The 18,930-nt window shown below is 43.7% G+C and overlaps 1 protein-coding gene and 1 pseudogene across 1 annotated transcript in view; both read left to right on the top strand.

Annotated features, from left to right (window-relative positions):
* The window catches only part of LOC124721626 (growth/differentiation factor 8-like), a 441,448-nt gene that overhangs the window by 51,758 nt on the left and 370,760 nt on the right, over positions 1-18,930 (top strand). The gene's annotated exons all lie outside the window — the stretch shown is intronic.
* On the top strand, positions 18,376-18,493 carry LOC124723860 (annotated as a pseudogene).

The following is an 18,930-nucleotide window of genomic DNA, read 5'->3' on the forward strand; positions in this document are numbered from 1 at the left end:
TGTCGTCTTTCCCTCCCTCGTCACGTTAATAGAATATGAAAGAAAATTTATAATATTGGTACGATTCACGCTCCAACATGCACTCTACTCTGGCTTGTAGAGTACTTACGAGATTTACATGATATTTATCGAATTACAGCTCTGACGATCGCACGAATCGTGTATTGGAGTATATTTCAGTAACATAGTAACAGCGGACAACATTCCCATTAGAATCTTGGCCTGAAGTAGGTCCGCAGCTCGTGGTCGTGCGGTAGCGTTCTCGCTTCCCACGCACGGGTTCCCTGGTTCGATTCCCGGCGGGGTCAGGGATTTTCTCTGCCTTTTGATGACTGGGTGTTGTGTGATGTCCTTAGGTTAGTTAGGTTTAAGTAGTTCTAAGTTCTAGGGGACTGATGACCATAGGTGTTAAGTCCCATAGTGCTCAGAGCCTTTTTTTTTTTTTTTTTTTTTTTTTTTTTTTTTTTTTTTTTTTTTTTTTTTTTTTTGTCCTGAAGTAGGCAGGTCAACATTGCACAAGGAAAAAAATTTCACCAGTAGTTGGCGTTACGGAAAGAATTGCCTATGATACCAAGCATAATCGCTGTGTGACAGATGCTTTACGAAAACTACATACATTATTTAGATTCTACATACAAGAAAAATTATTGGTAAAGGGATTAAATCCGTACTAACCAGGCCGAAACTTTAGCTCTCTGAATCTATTGGAATTTCAACATAGGAAAGCGGCACGTTCAAAATAGCTTAGAATATAAATTTTAACAAAAACAATAGTAAATGGGACAAAAATTATAAGTAGGTCAATGAACATAAAACATAAGTTTCCTATGCACTATTGTTTTCAAATATTTTAGTTGAAATCTATAACTCAGCTCTTTCAACGGGCTGCTTTCCGTGTTCGAATTCCAACTGCACCAGTTACATAAAAATCCGTTTTACCTGCCTGAAAATAAGTTTGTAGATTATGATGAAACTTATGTCCCTAGCGAAGAGAAATGTTTGATTTTTTTATGTTGTATATGGTTGCTTCTTTCTTGACGAGACGATAAGCCAGAAACATTATTCGTCGTACTGAGTTATCAATGCGAGATGATTTTGTAAAATAATGGAAAAATGAAGAGAATTCTAATTATGTTGTTATTATTTGAGCAAAATCAGCCTTCATCAGTTGCTGTTTCCACCATGTTTGCTCCTCTGTTCAAAGTTTCAACATTCAATTTCAATAAAAAGCAACGAAACAAAACTAAGGTGACATCACGCTAATGCGGCCTCTAGCCACAATAATACAAAGAGTTTCCTCAGTTATGGCATAGCCCGTAAGGCTAATAAACTGCGAGTGTATTCTCTGCTACGTTCACTCTTTCTTACCTGTATCCACAAACATTTTCTATTTATAGTAGTGAATGATTAATAGCCAAGTAAGTGCAAGGAAGGAGAGTGGTTGTGGCTTTGCAAGAGGAAGCACCCCAGCATTCGCTTAGCTTATTTACGCCGAAAGAACTGTAAAAAAGCTGATGAACGGTGCTTAGAATCTCGCTTGCGTGTTGGAATGAAGGTTCAAGGAGACCGGTCAAATACACTGCCGCAGAAAGCACTACATTTTCTGATCACAAGTACCCGGACATTCAAATGTAATGCCGAATTTGCCACTAGATTTCATGAGGAGCGGATCTTGTACTGGTGCCTTAATGTACTGGTTCTTACGGCATTTATCCTAAAGGGGGAAAATTATACTGAAAAGTGGTGTAGTGAAATATATACTACAGAAAAGGATAGAAATCTAGTTACAAACGGGGGACAATGTACTGAAATCTGCTCCGGTTCTTTAATTAAAATAACTTTTGTTTTAAATAACGGCGCTCAATCTTCCTACGTATGAGTGGTGGTGGTGGTTAGTGTTTAACGCCCCGTCGACAACGAGGTCATTAGAGACGGAGCGCAAGCTCGGGTTAGGGAAGGATTGGGAAGGAAATCGGCCGTGCCCTTTCAAAGGAACCACCTCGGCATTTGCCTGAAACGATTTAGGGAAATCACGGAAAACCTAAATCAGGATGGCCGGAGACGGGATTGAACCGTCGTCCTCCCGAATGCGACGTATGCGTGGTCCGAGGCACCTTAAAATGTTACACGTCAAATATTTACGTGATCGAAAAGCTAAACGTCTCAGGCTATCTGTGATGAACTTAATCATGGGAAAATATTATTATTCGTGATGTCACGTAGCGAAATATTGTTGTCTCTTCGTAAGAAAACGTAAATTACATATAATTTTTACCTTAAAATATTGTCTTTGAAATGATAATCGATCACTGTGAAGCGGTCTACGTATTTGAAACACTGAACTGATAGTCCATAAATTACGATAAATAAGCTAAATGTCTTAAAGTAATATACAGGGAGCACATAAAGTCAGGGGACACTTTCAATTACTTATTGCACAAGAACCAAACATTGTACAGATATCATACATATGTCATTTTGAAGAGAAACTTTCAAAGTTTTTTTTTACCAGCACAGCGTAGCTTGGTAATTTGCCAATAATCAACGCTAGTTGCAAACATGACGGCCGTGTTATAGAAGGGTACAGCTGTTTCATGAAATGGCCTTCCCGATCACCAGATCTCACTCCGTGTGACTTTTCTGTGGGGACACATTAAAGATCTGGTGTATGTACCGCCTCTACCACGTGATGTAGCAGAGCTCCGGAAAAGAATATGGGAAGCGACTGCCACAGTCGACGATGCTATGCTGGGACGGGAATGGCAAGAACTCGATTACTGTTTTGACGTCTGCCGGATCGCTCATGGTTCGCATTTCGAATGTTTGTAAAAAAAACTTTCGGAGTTTCTCTTAAAAATGCAATATGTATTACATCAGTACAATCTTTAGTTCTTGTGCAATAAGTAATTGAAAGTGTTCCTGGACTTTAGCCGGCTCACAACAGTAAGTGGAAGAGAGAAATTAACAATCAACGACATATTCTCTAACATTACCTAAAACAGTTTAACAGTGTTTGGATACTTCACCAATTACATGCCTATAGAGACCTACTGTATCAGAGTAACGATGTCGTTAAGCCAGATTTGATGTGCATTTTCATCAGGAAAGTAATTTTCTTGACTGTTGTTCGATACGTAATGGGAAATGTGAACATTTTAGGGTGCTAGATCAAGTGAATAAGGGCATCAGGGATGACTTTCCAAACAGACTCCTGTATACTTTTGTCTGAGAAATCAGCACAATGTATTATCGTCTAATAGCGACAACTGATACAATTTAGTTTGTCGTTTTTCTTATACTGTGACCAAAAGATGCATCAGTAGTTGGCAAAAATGCTATGGCAACACTCATGCTGAGGAGTTGGTAGTGTACGCACCTTTTTTGTGTCACTAGATACCATATGTGTTCATACTGCCGTTTACTTGAGGAAAAGCCTTTTGTTAGCGCTTAGCCGTAAATTTCTTCTTAATAAATTAACATAAAGGCATTACAACTCATCAACAGTGGCAATGCTTCAAAGGAATGCTCACTGATCGAACTGGTGACGTCCAAGCGACAATTTGGTAACGGTCACTCCTCTGATTTCTGTTGCTTGGAGTTAGAGCACACACTACTCCTGCACCCACTTCTGACCCTAACCTATTGGATTCAAATGTCACAGATCATCATATATGACAATTATCGAAACTTCCTGAGCGTGGAAAATCATTCATGGCAGTACGATCTTTCTTAAAACAAGAAAATCCTTTTCTAATATGATTCGTCCGATACCATTCGCCCCTTACACGATACGATTGCTTCGAGATTCAGGCGCTGCCTGCACCATTCCATTAAATTCAAGCGAAGAATGTGTCACCGGAGTTAGACCTTTTTCCACTTTCTACTTTACTTCAATATGAGCAAACAACTTTCGTACAGCTGAAGTATGCAAAGTCCGATAAGTAACTGCAAAACAAGTACCAGAGTTTCAAATAAGAAAATGACACTTGTAAAAACACTCATAACAAAATACGTATGTTGTGTAACTGCTCGGAGTTCACTCGGTTTATCGAAGTTATTTTGGGCGGAAAATCAAACTAAAACAACAAACAATTTTATGCTTACCAATGTGATAGCAGAAATATGCCCTACATGCGCACCGCCACGTTCAACTGTTCAATGTTGGCCAGCGGCGGGTGGCGGTTACCGTTTCCTCTGAAGGACGAAGAAACTCCCGAGCATAAACTGTTCTGGTCTTGACGCAGTCACGAGCTCTTTTGTGGAAGGTTTTGTTATCACTGGTGGATTAGAAAGTGAAGCAAATTATCTCTGATGTTCCATCAGACTAATACCTTTAGCAGACAGCCAGTATACGGTTTACAAAATAAAAGGAGGGGTAGACTCGAATTCACGTCTTTCTCTCTACATTGCGCGTTATTTACCATGAGACAGAGAGCAAATACAGCACAGTAACACCTCGTGCGGAAGAAACACTTCCTCCACACACCTTCGAATCCTTCGCCAGAAGAACGTTTCCTTCCCTCTACGGATGCCCATTTCAGTTCTTGGAGCATTTCCATAATACTCGCCTGGTGATTGAACCTACCGATAGCAAGTAAAGCAAAACGCCTCTGAATTGTTTCGATGTCTTCCTTTAATCTGACCTGGTGAGGTTTCCAAAGAGTCGCACAGTACCCATGAGTTAGTCGCACAAATGTTCTGTATATGGTCTCGGTCATAGATGAACTACACTTCTCTAGAATTATCCAAGTAAACCGCCTTCTGTGCAACCTAGGTTACATGCTCATTCCATTTCATGTTCTTCCCAACTTGGTGCCTAGATGTTTAATAGACGTGACTGTGGCAAGCTCGGACTTACCTACGTGCAATGCTTGAAGATAAATCGCCAAGCTCTCTGGGTGCGGTGTCGCCATCCTATTTCTTCGAGTGCATTACGGAAAATATGGGGTATCATAGTCCTTGCTGAAACTTTGCATGGATGGAAATTACACTACAGTCCATTAAAACTAGATCAGGAAGGACAGAAAATAATGAAATATTTGTTCTCTATATATAGTACAATTAGAAGGATACATAATCAAATTTTAACCGATTTGTAACTATACAGGGTGAGATGTTTAGTACACAGAGCTGTCACCCCTAGCAGCAGCAGTGATTCTAATCCGATTCGACATAGAGTCGAAAAGAAGTCTAAGAGTTCGTCATTCACAATTGTCAGTGTTTGCTGACATGCCAGTCTCTCAGCAACCCTTGACCGAGTGTTTCCAGTGAATTGAGATCTGGAGAACTTACTGGCCAGAGCAACCACCTAACAATGGAGGTGTGTCAGGACAACACGGAAACATAAGATCTTCTATATCTTGTGTAAACATAACGCCACAGAAACCACCAAGCTAGGGGCTTAACACGTCAGAAACGAGACGCATATTGGGCAAGTTGGCGGCTATGGGTAATTAGGGGTTATCGTGTTATGTATTCAGAGGTAATCTATACCATAAGACCAGGTGCTGGGTCTATACGACGATGACGGACACAATGTGACAACTTTCATTATCCTCAGACGGTCGACAACAGATTGGTCCACACGGAGAACTGAGACTCGTCTCAAAAGACGACACCAGTGTCCAGTATTGTGGAGTATTGTGCAAAACAAGCCCGTTTCCTGATTCGATGCCCCCGATGTGATTGTACGATCCTGTGCAGTCGAGGTAACAATACGTATGTTTCCTCGGGCGCTAGTCGAAGTCCCGCACAGCGTCTAGTATGACTCTCTTGAACCTGTCGGTCAGATATTCGCTCGCATGACAATCGTGGATTCCGACCAACACGAGCAGCAATAAAGCGGTACGAGAAGCAGCAGTAGGTCACGATCGTGCTGCAGTTGGAATCCTATGCGTCTTGCTAGACGTTACTCCATCTTACACGAGGCTGAACAGCATTTGGACACAAACCACCATTTTTCAAATGCAGTTTTTGAATGGGAAACACGTTCCGCAATTTTCCAAGCACGGCCATAAAGTCACATTTAGAGTCCACAATCATGAAATCACTTCTACTACTCTTATTTTTAGTCGCTGACTGCACTTTATAGTGGTTACCGGTTTACCTGTTAACCACCTTCATATCTGTAACAGCAAATACAAAAGAAAATTACAACTATTAGTGCGTAATTTTTCCTTGTAGACTGAATGTACACTACTGGCCATTAAAATTGCTATACCACGAAGATGACGTGTTACAGACGCGAAATTTAACCGACAGGAAGAAGATGCTGTGATATGCAAATGATTAGCTTTTCAGAGAGAATGTTCGACTACTGCCCTGGCCAGCACATTCTCAAGATCTCTCACCAATTGAAAACCTCTGGTCAATGGTGGCCGAGCAACTGGCTCGTCACAATACGCCAGTCACTACTTTTGATGAACTGTGGTATCGTGTTGAAGCTGCATGGGCAGCTGTACCTGTACACGCCATCCAAGTTTCGTTTGACTCAATGCCCAGGCGTATCAAGGCCGTTATTACGGCCAGAGGTGGTTGTTCTGGGTACTGATTTCTCAGGATCTATGCACCCAAATTGCGTGAAAATATAATCACATGTCAGTTCTAGTATAATATATTTGTCCAATGAATACCCGTTTATCATCTGCATTTTTTCTTGGTGTAGCAATTTTAATAGCCAGTAGTATATTATTGATGACTAAAGTCTCTGTTATGTGTATCTGTTGTGTTTATTAAACTTATGGAAGAACGCTACGAATTTATGCACAAGCACATTAGTTGCCGTTACTCTTACCCAATTTTGTTGGGTTGCGCTGAAATGCTAATCATTTGCAAATGGAAGCATGTAGTACAACCGATGCCAGTCTGACTCTGTTGCATGCTGTCTTGAGGATTTTGCAGCTTTAATGAGCATTATGTATCGGCGTCCGCGTGCAAAACAAGAAGGAAGAATCTAGCTGACTTACATCCAATCTAGATGTGGCCCTCGTCCAGAACATGAGGCTAGACCAAATCGGGAAATGGTACTCGACTCTCAAGTAGCCGGTTCGAATCGTGACGGTGAAAGAAAATTCAAAAATGGTTCAAATGGCTCTGAGCACTATGGGACTGAACATCTTTGGTCATCAGTCCCCTAGAACTTAGAACTACTTAAACCTAACTAACCTAAGGACATCACACACATCCACGCCCGAGGCAGGATTCGAACCTGCGACCGTAGCAGTCGCGCGGTTCCGGACTGAGCGCCTAGAACCGCTAGACCACCGCGGCCGGCAAAAGAAAATTCTGCTTCACTACTTAGCCTGTGGGAGAAGAAGATGTAGCGTAAAGTACCTGATTGCCAGACTGTTGTATTTTCCAAGGGTAATTCAAGAATTTTCTGCAGTGTCTCGCTAAGTGAGGCGCGTGAGTGTGTTGATCGTGTTGGGACGTCAATCGCGGCTTTTCCCTGGAGAGGAGTAGGCCGTGCGCTATCATCCATCCGCTTCTCCCAACGTCGTACAAGAGCAGACACTTGACACATACCCACACGACACCACGACACAACTGTGTCACTTCGCGAAGGAAAGCTGTCCTTGTGTAAGCCCGTTCCAAGTAGGCGGCTAAACCTACCTCTCGGCGTCTGCCAGCCAACAATGGCGCTAGTTTTGTGGGAAGCTTTAATAGAACGGGCTGGACAAGACAGCGTGCGTGCGCCCGGGGTCAAGGCGCGCCGCGGTGGCAGTGACCCTGTCCAGCAATTGCTTCCGCCAGATCTGGCACACGGCCCCCCGGCCGAGTTGGTCGCGCCTTACACCCTTCACTATACTATGTTTCACCTGCACGCCAGCGATTTATTATCGCGAGGTCGCAGCGTCATTTCCTCGCGCCTTTCAGCAGTGCGTGTGAATCAATGGGGCCGCACACACTACGGCAGTGTAGCTGCGGGGACGCGCCAACCAATGCCGTTCAAAAAAAAAATGGTTCAAATGGCTCTGAGCACTATGGGACTCAACATCTTAGGTCATAAGTCCCCTAGAACTTAGAGCTACTTAAACCTAACTAACCTAAGGACATCACACACACCCATGCCCGAGGCAGGATTCGAACCTGCGACCGTAGCAGTCCCGCGGTTCCGGACTGCAGCGCCAGAACCGCACGGCCACCGCGGCCGGCCAATGCCGTTCGCCGCGACGCAGCAGTCGTTGTTAGAGAATTGGGCAGTGCGTATGTGATCGCAGCCTCAACAGGTGGCGTCAGCTATTCACGTGTGCGACCGGTTCGGATGTGGAACTGGTGTTTGAAGAGCTGAAGAAATGCCCTGAAATGTGGGGCACATCCCACGTTGAGTACCACCATAAAATTACGAACACAGACGTACTGTTTCAAGTGTGTAAAAGGCTTCTCCGCGAAACCATAACAGGAGAGAAATGATATAGGTAAGTGTGACTGTTACACAGTTTTGTGTCTTTGTTCTAGTTGTGGCTTTTTTGATCCAGTGTTGCCATTCAGACTTGAAATAGCCCTAACAAGGAAACCTCCCCATCGCACCCCACTCAGATTTAGTTGTAAGTTGGCCAGTGGATAGGCCTTGAAAAACTGAACACAGATCAATCGAGAAAACAGGAAGAAGTTGTGTGGAACTATGAAAAAAATAAGCAAAATATACAAAGTGAGTAGTCCATGCACAAGATAGGAGACATCAAGGTTAATATGAGCTCAGGAGCGCCGTGGTCCCGTGGTTAGCGTGAGCAGCTGCGCGACGAGAGGTCCTTGGTTCAAGTCTTCCCTCGAGTGCAAAGTTTAATTTTTATTTTCAGACAATTATTATCTGTCCGTCCAAAGTAGCGAACAGTCAACTGCCAGCCAGGGAGCCTCGTTAGCAGGAATACTCTCTCTTCCGTGCGCTGTAGTCGATTGACGTCGTGTATTTCGATGTTTGTTTAGGTGTAGAGTCCCCATACTACGGCGCAGTTACCTCGCATCGGACGGACAGATAATAATTGTCTGAAAATAAAAAATTAAACTTTTCACTCGAAGGTACACTTGAACCAAGGACCTCTCATTGCGCAGCTGCTCACGCTAACCACGGGACCACGGCGCTCCTGAGCTCATATTAACCTTGATGTCGCCTATCCTGTGCATGGACTACTCAGTTTGTATATTTTGCTTATTTTTTTCATAGTTCCACACAACTTCTTCCTGTTTTCTCGATTGATCTCTGTTCAGTTTTTCAAGGCCTATCCACTGTGCCAACTTATAACTAAATCTGAGGGGGGTGCGATGGGGAGGTTTCTTTGTAAGTAGTAAATGTTTAGCTCCCCGGAGAGAGCCCCTTTATCTGAAGGTACGGATTTTCGGTGATTAATAAGAGTTTATAATAGATTTTGTTATTTCAGCCACTCCAGTGAATCACTGCTTTATTGAATAGCAACCACAATGCCTAAATCCAGCCCGGTTGCCCTCGGACCACTTGTATTACAGGCGCTATGACGCCGTGTGTGTATTGATACGATTCGTCACGCTGCGCGCTCGCTGCGAACACGCACAGCTGTTACTGGCTTGTGTCGGGTCTAATGTAACCGAATGCTCAATAACTGGCCGTCGGGCGCAGTGTACCAACAGCAGACGTTGTGAGACAGAGGGGGCGACATCGGACCAGCACCGAATGAGTGGTAGTGTTGAGCACCCATGCTGGCTTCAGCCCCCTGCCGGGCTTTCAGGCCACATCAGAATGAACGAATACTCGTCTAGTCGTGCTCGTCAATAACGTCCACACATCGGCTCCGCCCGCAACCGTTCATGGGTGGGCAATGCTTCGTCACCCTAGTTAATCGTTGTTGCATTCACTTTCGTGATAACGTATTCGATATATTTATGCGACAAATTGCTCCATTTTCATTTCGCTGGTTGTTGTTTCTTTCACTGGTAATTTCTTTGACTTTTGAAATGATCGTTCATGATTTTTTCGTTCTAATGATTTATTTCTATGGGTTATTTATTCCTAGAAACACACTCACACCCACATGCACGCGCACGCACACGCACGCACGCGCGCGCTCACACTCACACACACACACACACACACACACACACACACACACACAAACACAAACACAAACACACACACACACACACACACACATAACGGCCTTGATACGAATAAGCATTGAGTCAAACAGAGCTTGGATGGCGTGTACCGGTACATCTGCCCATACAGCTTCAACACGATACCACAGTTCATTAAGAGTAGTGACTGGCGTATTGTGACGAGCCAGTTGCTCGGCCACCATTGACCAGACGTTTTCAATTAGTGAGAGATCTGGAGAATGTGCTGGCCAGTGCAGCAGTCGAACATTTTCTGGATCCAGAAAGGCCCGTACAGGACCTGCAACATGCGGTCGTGCATTGTCATGCTGAAATGTAGGCTTTCGCAGGGATCGAATGAGGGGTAGAGCCACGGGTCGTAACACATCTGAAATGTAACGTCCACTGTTAAAAGTGCCGTCAATGCGAACAAGAGGTGACCGAGACGTGTAACCAATGGCACCCCATACCATCACGCCTGGTGATACGCCAGTATGGCGATGACGAATACACGCTTGCAATGTGCGTTCACCGCAATGTCGCCAAACACGGATGCGACCATCATGATGCTGTAAACAGAACCCGGATTCATCCGAAAAAATGACGTTTTGCCATTCGTGCACCTAGGTTCGTCGTTGAGTACACTATCGCAGGCGCTCCTGCCTGTGATGCAGCGTCAAGGGTAACCGCAGCCATGGTCTCCGAGGTGATAGTCCATGCTGCTGCAAACGTGGTCGAACCGTTCGTGCAGATGGTTGTTGCCTTGCAAACGTCCCCATCTATTGAATCAGGGATCGAGACGTGTCGTCACGATCCGTTAACGGCCATGCGGATAAGATGCCTGTCATCTCGACTGCTAGTGATACGAGGCCGTTGGGATCCAGCACGGCGTTCCGTATTACCCTCCTGAACCCACCGATTCTATATTCTGCTAACAGTAACACCGCGAGCAGCAATGTCGCGATGCGATAAACCGCAATCACGATAGGTTACAATCCGACCTTTATCAAAGTCGGAAACGTGATGGTGAGCATTTCTCCTCCTTACACGAGGCACCACAACGTTTCACCAGGCAACGCGCGGTCAGCTGCTGTTTGTGTATGGGAAATCGGTTGGAATCTTTCCTCATGTCAGCACGTTGTAGGTGTCGCCACCGGCGCCAACCTTGTGTGAATGCTCTGAAAAGCTAATCATTTACATATCACAACATCTTTTTCCTGTCGGTTAAATTTCGCGTCTGTAGCACGTCATCTTCATGGTGTAGCAATTTTAATGGCCAGTAGTGTATATATATCACAGCAGGTCCAGGCACGACGACATCCATTGCAGGCGTCTCCCTCGACAGCGTCTGTCCACACAGAGGGTGCGGCTTCCAGTGAATGCTGCTCAAAGAGCTAACACTCCCTGGTTCTGCCAGCGGAAACACTGGACCAGCAAGATTAAAAGCAACCATTACTTGTGATAGGAATAAGAACAATACCATGGGTGGTAACCAATCCACCTGTCAACAGACGGTAACCGGGATTGATGGTTTCGGGGAACCTGGATTTAGATGATCACGGAGAAAGTCGGAGTTCTGTGGGAAACTTCCACACGCTGATCCAATCAGAAAAACTGCAGAACCTGACATTACGGCTTGATAAACAAAACGAAATGATACTTGCCCAGCAAAAAACGCACATAGCACACGAAGGCACGATGGATTATGGAAACCGCCGTATTTTCAAGAGTAGACAGAAAAACGAGTTACCATTGCTGCCTCACTTCTGGGCATTGCCTTCACGGTACGCAAGAAGATAATTAGTTTAATCACAACAGCAAGCTAATGACAATATGCAGTAACAAAATATGCAATGACAAAATACAATGTTAGATGTAAATTGGAAGGGACATAAGGGATCACGTATCATTACAAATAACCATGATTTTAAAGGTAATTATCGAAGGTCATTCGAAGGTTTAGGTTTTTTCGTGGAAATCCCTATTTGTGACGTCGGATTTGGCAAGAGCAAAAAGACATTTGAACCTTAAGTTTTAATTAACGTGTTTAATACCAAAAATAAATACATCACGGCGTATAAAGTTATTATGGCATTTGCAAGACAGAACAAACACAAATAAGACGTAGCTCATTGATTACAAGTCGTTGAATCAGTCCTCTAGCCTCTCATTCCTCGGGATTCTCCTAGTTTCTATCTAACATTGTATTTTGCTGAATCCTACCTCTGTTCTAAATTAATCCCCACAAGAACTAAAAACATATTTGCGTATTTGACCTTCATTGAACTAGCCATGACCTTGAATTTCATACGTAAAATCTGCCGCTGTTTTGAAATCCTGAATCAAATATTAGTGTTCCTATTCTTTTTTTATAAAAAAAATCGCTTTAACCTTCAAATCACCTTGACAATCACGTTCAACATCACGGCCATTAGCAGCAATGCGTGAACCTCTTTGCCACCTATAACTATCTAAAACATTTTTCTGCATCTCTTCTCCGTCCCGAGTTATTCCCCATTATGGATTAAAATGGTGAGCCCTACATATATAGGGTGTAAAAATGTAGGGCACAAATTGCAGGATACATCCTCATACGTAGACGAAGAAATTATGGACATGGGTCTGGAAATGCTTTGTTTCCATGTTATAACTCATTTTCTTCAACTCATTAATCATGAGAAACACACACGAACAGAACACTAGAATCATGGAGAACATGCCCTCTTGGTGACTCAAGGTTACACATGGCCAGTTTTTTGTTTTGTGTGTCCCCGTTGCCATGTGACGTACGTAATTGCCTGTTTACAGGTCATCAGCTGTTCCAGCGATCAGTACGACCTTTAGTAGCACACGGGTTACTACGTAGAGTTAAACACAGACTTGGCTTTTGCAATGGCAATGTACAAAAATGCAGAGATGGCAGATGCTCATTTGATGTATGGATTAGCTGACGGCCATAGCGCTCACGCTCAGCATTTGTACCGGAAGAGATTTCCAGGACGAAGATGGCCCGACACGAAAAGGTTTGAAGCCTTTGATCGTCGACTTCTGGAACAGGTAGCATTTAAACCTGACAGGGGGAGGCCTAGAAGGACGACGACAACGAAATGAGCGGCGACAGTTCTTCACGCAGCTGACGACGACCCAAGTGTCAATACAAGACACGTAGCTGCAATACTGAATGGTGATCACAGGATTGTCTAGCGAGTGTTACACGAGAACCAGCAGTATCCATACGATTCACAGCGTGTATCGGCCCTATCAGCAGATGGTTTATCTGTACGGGTACTCTTTTGCGAGTGATTTATTCAACAAAATATCAACCATAATTTTAGTGCAACGGTGTTATTCGCAGATGAGGCGTCGTCCAGCGAGATCAGATTTTAAATTTTCGCAGTCGGCATGTATGGGCAGCCGTCAGTCCTCACGTAACTGCTGAGACAAGTCATCAACAAAGATTTTCTGTCAGTGTTTGGCCCGGCATAATTGGTGACTGTTTGGTACGGCCTCACTGTCTTCCACCCAAGCTCGAGGGACAAAATTATCATAATTTCGTAGAGAATGTTCTACCTGATCTGTTAGCAGACGTCCCTTCATCTGTGTGACAAAACATATACAGGGTTATTACAAATGATTGAAGCGATTTCACAGCTCTACAATAACTATATTATTTGAGATATTTTCACAATGCTTTGCACACACATACAAAAACTCAAAAAGTTTTTTTAGGCATTCACAAATGTTCGATATGTGCCCCCTTAGCGATTCGGCGGACATCAAGCCGATAATCAAGTTCCTCCCACACTCGGCGCAGCATGTCCCCATCAATGAGTTCGAAAGCATCGTTGATGCGAGCTCGCAGTTCTGGCACGTTTCTTCGTAGAGGAGGTTTAAACACTGAATCTTTCACATAACCCCACAGAAAGAAATCGCATGGGGTTAACTCGGGAGAGCGTGGAGGCCATGACATGAATTGCTGATCATGATCTCCACCACGACCGATCCATCGGTTTTCCAATCTCCTGTCTAAGAAATGCCGAACATCATGATGGAAGTGCAGTGGAGCACCATCCTGTTGAAAGATGAAGTCGGCGCTGTCGGTCTCCAGTTGTGGCATAAGCCAATTTTTCAGTATGTCCAGATACAGGTGTCCTGTAACGTTTTTTTTCGCAGAAGAAAAAGGGGCCGTAAACTTTAAACCGTGAGGCATCCAGAAGCTTTAAACTGCCCATACCATCGCCGAATGGAGTTAGCAGTTGGTGGATCTTTGTTGAACTTCGTCCTGAAGTGTAGTTGGACTGTTATGACTGACTGATGTGAGTGCATTTCAAGCACGACATACGCTTTCTCGACTCCTGTCGCCATTTTGTCTCACTGCGCTCTCGAGCGCTCTGGCGGCAGAAACCTGAAGTGCGGCTTCAGCCGAACAAAACTTTGAGTTCTTCTACGTATCTGTAGTGTGTCGTGACCATATGTCAATGAATGGAGCTACAGTGAATTTATGAAATCTCTTCAATCATTTGTAATAGCCCTGTACTTCATGCACGATGGAGCACCTCATTTTAGTGTTAATGTCCGTCGGCTTGTAAAGAACAGATTCGGTGGAAGATGAGCAGGTAGAGATGAACCAATTGCCTGATCTCCACGCTCTGCCGACCTAAACCTACTGGACTTTTATTTGTGGGGGCATTTGAAAGGTCTTGTGTATGGAACTGCAATACGAATTGTTCAGATTCTCCGTCCCCGTATTACAGATGGCTGCGAAATCCTACGCCATACTCCAGGGTTATTTCAGTGCATCCGAGATTCACTTCGACGGCGGTTTGCTGCATGCGTCAGTGGCCACGGAGGGCATATCGAACATCTCCTGTGAAGAAAGGTTCCATGTGATATGCCGGGGCGTTCTGTTCGTGTGTGTCTCCTATTCTTAATGAGTTGTAACCCGGAAAGAAAGCGTCTGCAGACACATGTTCCTACCAAATTAATTTCTTCGTCTTCGTATGAGATATGTGTCCTGCAATTTGTGCTGTACATTTTTCTGAAGCAGAAAAGAACAGTATTACAACTATCCTTCTACTAATAGTTATTTAAAATCTTCATTGTAAATCCTGCGGAAATTTTCGAATGTTCCCAGTGGTTCTATTACCAAGTTGTCCAATACATTTGTGCCCCCGTATCTACATCAACAAATAATTAACATAATTATCGAATACACATTAAAAGTAAATTAAACAATAAAGTTTTAAGTTGAAAAAGCAGGTTATAAACAGAAATTTACATTTAACAAATATCTCTGCTCTAACTGACTACATTCACCATTTGTTCTGCTCGTTTCCTAACACACTGCCAGAGGACAGCGCATTCGTTGCGAGTTTCAAATAGATTTCCGTTCGGCAAAGCAAAGTGAACGGCGAATACTCGTTGTTCCTAGAATGACTCAATGCATGGCAATGCATGCATAGGTAGAGTTTAACGTTCGTCGTAGCGGTGTTGGCCAAGATAGAGTCACTTGTTTGATTCCATGCGCGACTTTGCGCAGAGCGAGAGTGAATTTCTGGCTAATTTAAGCTGTTATATCTCGGGTAATATTCTGTTGAAAGAAATGAAATTTGGCCATCTTGTACGATTGTATGCGTTCTCTTAAGAATAATAATGACAAGAATTTTCCGTGCCATAGTGAGGTACAACACTGGACAAAATCGCGTGAAAAAAATTGGCACCCGAAAAAATTTCAAAATTTGGCTTCTTGTATTTCAGAGACTAAAGGTATGAGGAACGTGGAACTTGGCATGTAGTAACCTAACAACACCTCGTTCGCTAATATAAATTTTCATTTATGTACCATTTTAGAGTACATCTGCATCTACATGGATACTCTGCAAATCACATTTAAGTGTCTGGCAGAGGGTTCATCGAACCACCTTCACAATTCTCTATTATTCCAATCTCGTATAGCACGCCGGAAGAATGAACACCTATATCTTTCCGTACGAGTTCTGATTTCCCTTATTTTATCTTGGTGATCGTTCCTCCCTATGTAAGTCGGTGTCAACAAAATATTTTCGCATTCGGAGGAGGAAGTTGGTGATTCGAATTTCCTGAGAAGATTCCGTCGCAACGAAAATTTTCTGCAGAACAGTATTACAACTATCCTTCTACTAATAGTTATTTAAAATCTTCATTGTAAATCCTGCGGAAATTTTTGAATGTTCCCAGTGGTTCTATTACCAAGTTGTCCAATACATTTGTGCCCCCGTATCTACATCAACAAATAATTAACATAATTATCGAATACACATTAAAAGTAAATTAAACAATAAAGTTTTAAGTTCATGATGTCCATCCCAAATCCTGTATCATTTCTGTGACGCTCTCTCCCATATTTAGCGATAATACAAAACGTGCTGCCTTTCTTTGAACTTTTTCGATGTACTACGTCAGTCCTACCTGGTAAGGATCCCACACTGGGCAGCAATATTCTAAAAGAGGACGGACAAGCGTAGTGTAGGCAGTCCCCTTAGTAGGTCTGTTACATTTTCTAAGTGCCCTGCCAATAAAACGCAGTCTTTGGTTAGCCTTCCCCCCAACATTTTCTGTGTATTCCTTCCTATTTAAATTAAGTGTAAGTTCGAAGATTTTGTAAAAAGATCAAAAACCAGATTTTGCAAGAAACTGTGTTCTATAAAACTCTCAAAACTGGGCTCATTAGAAAGACAATAGCTTTAACCGTCTAAAAAGATTAATTTGATTATCCATTGTGCGATAACTTTAAAAAAAATGGCTCTGAGCACTGTGCGACTTAACTTCTGAGGTCCTCAGTCGCCTAGAACTTAGAACTAATTAAACCTAACTAACCTAAAGACAGCACACACATCCATGCCCGAGGCAGAATTCGAACCTGCGACCGCAGCGGTCGTGGGATAACTGTGCTAGATAATTTTAACGAAACTAGGGCACGAAAATCGTGGCACAAAAAAATATATATATATAAATTTTGGATTCTTACACAGTGTAGAGTAAACACATGCTTAGCATGAAACTTAATACTCAATATCACGGTGGCACAGTGATGTGGAACACACGATTTCATTCACCTACTATTTTCCAGTAATCTGGAAATTCGTCGAAAAGACGACGATTTTTGTGTAAAGGTGAAAACAGTGTATGTTCGACACTGCTTTTACAAATACCGTTTTCTATAAAAGCTTCAAAACCAGTTTGATTTGAAACAATGTGTTTTAAGCATCCCATAACAGTGTGTTTAAAATAAGTTACAACTTTGACGTTTGGCTCATTGGAGGGGACGTGACGCCGTTGCTGTGGTACCAAAACGGCGAGCCTGCTATTCCTACCAAGTCGCCTGCGGCTCGGTTGGTAAAGCGACCCCGTTGCCACGGCATGGGATGGTGTCGCGCGTAAGAAGCATCTACGTAAATTGAAGGTAGAGAGGGGAGAAAAGAAAGGAGAGAGATTACACGTGTCAGATGCATCGGAACGTTGCGCGGAATCAGCGGCGACAAGTGAAACTGAATGCCAGACCGAGATTAGAGCCCGGGACCTCCTGCTTACCAGGTAGGTGCGTTAACCATTGCGCCATCCGGTACACAGTATTACCGCAACTGCTCGGACTATCTCGCCACACTTCACGGCCGACACACATTCCCATCGAGTGCCACCTATCCGCAATCCATGATCCCTGTCCATTTCCTCCGTGTTCGCTGCTCTGAGATTCCCGCAGGAGGTCGGAAGTATTCGTGCATCCACACAGAAGACACTGAAGAAGGTGGATCCATTGCCCATCTAGGCGAATCTATTACATCAATGTGTAGTGTTTGTTCTTTCAGACATGTCCGAAGGAAGACCCACCAAGCATTCATATAAGAAGAATCTGCGTTCGTCAGCTCACGTTGTAAAGTGATCTTTTCTTGCGGTGAAGGGCTCTACGGTCGTTAGGTATTGTGTGCGTGAGTTTCGTGTTGGCGTTGTATTAATAATAATAGTGCACCGTGTCTGAACATGAGATTCGCAGTAAAAGTGGTCGTCACAATAAAAGCGGTTCATCAGCTGTGAAGATAATGTTCTGCTGCAAAATACTCCTCCGAATTCGACAACAGTAATGGACAATGCGCCATACCGCTCCATTGTGACCGATAAAGTTCCAACACTGCAGTGAAGGAAAGCGGATATTTTGTTCTGGGTACAAAGAAGTGTTTCGTTCGCTAAAGTTGAACCTAGCATGTATAATGGGGAGTTAATGGAACTGGTAGTGCTGTAGGGCTATAATTTAATCGTACACCCTTCGTATCACGGGGCAACGGCTTTGCCGCAGTGGATACACCGGTTCCCGTGAGATCACCGAAGGTAAGCGCTGTCGGGCGTGGTCGGCACTTGGATGGGTGACCATCCAGGCCGCCATGCGCTGTTGCCATTTTTCGGGGTGTACTCAGCCTCGTGTTGCCAATTGAGGAGCTACTCGACCGATTCGTAGCGGCTTCAGTCAAGAACACCATCATAACGACCGAGAGAGTGGTGTGCTGACCCCATGCACCTACTATCCAAATCCTCCACTGAGGATGACACGGCGGTCGGATGGTCCCGGTAGGCCACTTGTGGCCTGAAGACGGAGTGCTTCGTATCACGCGTATTTTATCAAACTGAAAATATACGGGCCTAGGTGAGAAGTAATGTTGCAAAAAGCAAGAAGTTTATGATCAGTGAGTTTGAAATGCTGACAAAAAAGCCACTGCAAATGTTACATCAAATGACTGGTCTCGACTTGTCAGCTATACCAAGAAGGTGGTTGAGGAGACATGGATTCATGAATGACTGAAGGTTTTTGAGTAATACGTAACTTCTCTTGTTTCC

Source organism: Schistocerca piceifrons, chromosome X, assembly GCF_021461385.2.
Source record: "Schistocerca piceifrons isolate TAMUIC-IGC-003096 chromosome X, iqSchPice1.1, whole genome shotgun sequence".
NCBI lineage: Eukaryota > Metazoa > Arthropoda > Insecta > Orthoptera > Acrididae > Schistocerca > Schistocerca piceifrons.